The sequence below is a fragment of the Solanum tuberosum genome, unplaced genomic scaffold (genome assembly GCF_000226075.1).
Source record: "Solanum tuberosum cultivar DM 1-3 516 R44 unplaced genomic scaffold, SolTub_3.0 scf00020, whole genome shotgun sequence".
Taxonomy (NCBI): domain Eukaryota; kingdom Viridiplantae; phylum Streptophyta; class Magnoliopsida; order Solanales; family Solanaceae; genus Solanum; species Solanum tuberosum.
In genome coordinates this window covers 169,624-174,287 of record NW_006238946.1, presented here as the reverse complement: position 1 = coordinate 174,287, position 4,664 = coordinate 169,624, and the positions used below count along the sequence as shown (strand labels likewise).

Sequence of the window (4,664 nt, the reverse complement as noted above, 5' to 3'; positions counted from 1 at the left end):
CTAAACGTGTGAGTTTGTTGTATAGTAATTTTATCATGTGAAGGCTCCATTTTCTATTGATGCTACAAATGAGTTTTCTATTTTTTTAATTATCTTCCGTTATCGTCTGATGTTAGAGCAACATTATCGTACCCTCTTTAAGCCTACACCCTAGAACGCAGTGAACTACCAGATTTGTGAGGCGTTCTGTCAAATGATTCCATTCGCAAATGGAAAGAAGCAAAGAGGCAGGAACATAAAGCATTATATTTTGGGTAATTGAAATCTAAAGCAGAAGCTGAAGAAATAAAAGAGGAAACACTGAATGTGAAGTATGGAAGCATTTTTGTTAAAGAAAACCAATGTTAAGGTTTAGCCAGTAAGTTTGAAGTTGTCCAACGAAACATGGGCACTGTATTTGCTACGTAAATGTAGTCATATAGTACCTTTTATCTCACACGTTGATTCTGTCTGAAAAGAACTTCTGATACAAACAGAAGAGAAAAATCCGTGACTGTCCATTATTAATAGAGAAACTGGAGAACTGAAAATTTGGTGAACCTTAATTTGAAGTCTGTGAGAGTATGTGGAACAACTATAGCACTTTACAGTTGTAGTTGTTACTATTGGGGACTATGAGATATAAACTGCAGAAGCATAATAAACTTTGTATGGTGTATAAAAAAACCAAATAAGGAAGAGCTAAAAACAGAGACAGCAGTCTTATGAACGTGGAAGTACAGTCATGTGTAAAACTGCTAGGGCGTTTTAGCGGAGGTAAAGTAAGAGAGAAAATGAGTTATGAACAGAAAGTTAAACTAATAGGAACAAGTTACAGTGGAAGTAGATGCAAAGGAAGGATACAGCTTTCAAATATATTTGGTGGGGGTAAATATATAAACAGCAAACATGTAGCAGAAACAAATGATGTACCTTTTGTATGATTCACACACAAAGGAATACGTTGTAGAAAATATGTGGGAAAAGACAATAAATTTTGTTAGTTTGGATTTGAAGATAGTACAAAAGTTGGCAAGTTTGTAGAAATTTTCTGTCCTTGTGTAGGAATGCAGGACATAGGAAGTAACAAAAGAAACAACAACTAAACAATGCTTTCTCCTTTGAATTGACATTCGGAAACAAAACTAAAGTAAAGGATGAAAGTTGTATTTTGTATTATAGTGTTTCTTTTTCTTATGTAGTTTTTTGCGTCCTATGTGAGTGTAATATGTAAATGCCATTTATATTGTAAGCACATTTAATTGTGGAAAAAGAAAAGATAAGCTGATGAAAGAAAGTAAGGATAAGCCTAGAAGCAACTATTTCCCTACAGTGGTATGGCTAGCAATTCATGATTTTGAATAGCTATTAACAGTTTGGACTATCGTGGAAAAAAGAAAAGTGCAAAAAGTTGAAACATTAATTAAAAGAGTTGAATGAAAAGTGATGGGCAAACAGTGGAAACAAAATCAGTAAGAGAAGCAGTAAATTAGCAGCACAAATAAAGTACGATTATTTAGTCGTAGTACCATTATGAGAGACTTTCGTACTGGAGTGACTAATACAACTGGGTGACATAACAATTGTCACTGTACTTGGAATGTTGTAGCTACAGGCAAAGTACAATATGAGACAATAGCTCCTGGGTCTAGGAGATTGTATAGTTGATGCAAGAAAACACATAAGGTACCTGTGATGACGGGTGGGATGTCTGTGAATCTTGTGGAGTCGGTAGGCTGTATATACGATTTGTGTTGGCAGTTGAAGCAATCGCTCTAAGGTGACGGTAATGAAGATGATGCTGCATACGGTGCAGGCCGTTGTATATCACTGGTATCTGAAATTGTATACATTATGAGAAAAAGCACATAACGTACCTGTGAGAACGTGTGGGATGTGTGTCAATCTTGTGGACTGGCTAGCCGGTATATACGGTTTGCGTGAGGAGTGGAAGCAATCCCTCTAAGGTGGTCATAATGAAGAGTCAGATGCACAGCCTGCACACTGTTCTGTATCAGCGTTATTTCTATGTTTTAGCTGTGGGCAATCTCCTGTGAAATAGAGTTACTATTTAGGAATATTGAATTTGAACAATTGCAATAGGAAATAAGTTAGAACAACATATGGAACAAACGAAAGGACTCATGAATTAAATTATATGAAAGATTAATTTGATTGGCCATTAAATCACTTTTGCTTTTGTATAAGCAGGTGTATTGCGCTTATTTCTTAGCAAAGCAGCTGTAGAGGCAAATGTTGTATTCTTCCTCTTCCTACCACTGATTTCTTTCTAATTTTTACCTGTACATTTCATTTGCATTTGCAGAACAAATTACATACATTTTTTGATGTGATAATGAGGCAAACACAAGCTTTAAAGTCATGAAGATATAGACTTCATCAAAAGCTCTTCTCGCAATTGTTAAAATTTTGTATCTCAATATCTTATTGTGATTAGAGTTTGTTATTTTTGGTGAGTTCTATGATCCTTTGTGAAAAATAGGAGTAATAAACAAATATATGGAGAAAAATATCCAATAAATTGGTTCATGTGAGAAAGCATATAAGGTACCTGTGAGCAAGTGAGGGATGCCTGGGAATGTTGTCGACTGGGTAGCTCCTATATACAGTGTGCGTCAACAGTTGAAAGAATCCCTCTAAGGTTGGGATAACGAAGAGGCTGCTGCAGACTGTGCAGGGTGTTCTGTATCAGTGGTATTTGTATGTTTGAGTTGGAGAGAATTTCCTGCGAAACAAAGTGAGTATTTAGGAATATTGAATTGTGGCAAAGTGAATATGAAATAAGCTACAACTACATACGGAACACAAGAAATGAATGAGTAATTATATTACAGGGAATATTTTCTTTCCTTTTGGCAATGAATTTGTGTGGACAAGTATTGAGGGAAATGAAAGCGAAGTCATATAAAACCTGTGAATACCGAACACGTGAGGATAGACCATATGTCAGAAATGAGAAAACGTTTAAGCAGGAAAACTAAGGTTGAGATGAATGCGGGAATATCCATGTAAGCCCATTGAGACAAAGCGGGAAAAAAAGATTTGCTGCAAAAATTTGATGAGTTTACGAACGGGCAATAGGATTAAATCTAACATTAACATGAAATAGATTTACAGAGCTTCAGATCGAAAAAGGGAAAAACCATCACAAAATAGAAGAGTTTGAAAGCGTAAACAATAGCGGAAAGACAAATGGAAAAAGCATTGTAAGCAGAATGTTTGAAGCATTGAAAGGGTGTGGTTTGATGGTGAACACAGTGTAATAGACCAATACATGCAATTATTCATCAGAAGTTTGCAGTACATGCATACAGTGTAATATGGCTTAATATAGTGTACAGGCGCGAATTTAACAATCAGAGAAAGAGCAAAACAGAACACAAATTAGAAATGGGAGAAACAGCAAAGGATGGAAGAAACATGTAAATTTTACTTAAACCATGAAGAAGTACCTACGCAGGTTGTCCGAGAGAAACATAAATCTTCAGGAAAGGTTGAGAGACAGATTTAAAGGCTCTATAGAAATAGAAAACAGTAAAGAACAGATGGAGTACCTGAGCAGGTCATCCGACAGAAAGCGAAATGTTGAAGAAACGTTCAGAGAGGAATTTATAGGCTGCAGACAAACCGAAAACAGTAAAGAACAGATGGATTCGCCATTGAAGAGTTCAGAGGTAGAACTTAGAGTTCAGAGGGAGAGAAATTAGGGTCGCTTAAACGATGAAGAAGTACCTGCGCAGCTCGTAGGAGAGAAACAGAAATCTTCAGCAAAGCTTCAGCGACAGATTTAAAGTCTGTAGAGAAAGAGAAAACAGTAAAGAAGAGATGGAGTGGACATTGAAATTCCGGTTAAACGACGATGAAGAACCTGCCTTATATATAAGGGTAATTTTTCTTTTTAATCTATTTTAAAATTATATTTCTTTTCTATTTTTTAAGAAAATTTTAAAATTATACTCATATTTAAAATCACAAAATTAAAATATATTTTGACACTTAATATATCTTTAATTTAAAATTATAGAATTTTTTTTAAACTCTGTATTAGATGAAATAGAACAAATAAATTGAAATTAAGGAAATAATTCCTTTTGAGAAGGTTGGTGTATTGTAATATAAAACCTTGCATTTTAGTTTGTTCTTCGATTCAAGTTTTCTGAATATAATAATGCGTACTTGAAATTGCTTTTGACAGAAAATGTTTTTGGGCTTTTTTTTTTTTGGAAAAGTTAGTGTTTTTGGCTTTTCAAAAAATTAGTCAAACAGACTATTATTCTAGTTAGAAAGATGAATTTGGAATCAGGGGCGACTCAACATAATTTGTGACCTAAAGCGAAATTTTTATTAGAGGCCTAAAATCTATATAAATTTTATCTATATCTATTTATTTTTCTAAATTTCTAGATATAAATTACTACTTAATATCTTTTATATAAATGATTTTTCAAACACTTTTTTTTTAATTATTAGTTTTAAGTAAGATTTTATCAATTCAACATTGAAAAACATCCTTTTGTTGAGACAATTATTATATGAATTATTAACACAATTTTATAAGTAATAAGTTGATAAACTTTAAAGATAAGAGTTAGAATCATAGCATTTGATTCAAAAAGTTGATAACTTGGTATACCTACTTTAATATGAAAATTAACAAATAAATT

The 4,664-nt window shown here is 33.5% G+C and overlaps 1 long non-coding RNA gene across 1 annotated transcript; it reads right to left on the bottom strand.

Annotated features, from left to right (window-relative positions):
* Window positions 1–911: 911 nt before the first annotated feature.
* Window positions 912–3,865, bottom strand: LOC107058564 (uncharacterized). The gene is made up of 6 exons (XR_001472127.1): window positions 3,733–3,865; window positions 3,555–3,616; window positions 2,552–2,725; window positions 1,857–2,030; window positions 1,670–1,780; window positions 912–1,588 (listed from the first exon to the last, which is right to left on the bottom strand). It is a non-coding gene; the product is annotated as an uncharacterized lncRNA (long non-coding RNA).
* Between the last annotated feature and the right edge of the window lie 799 nt (window positions 3,866–4,664).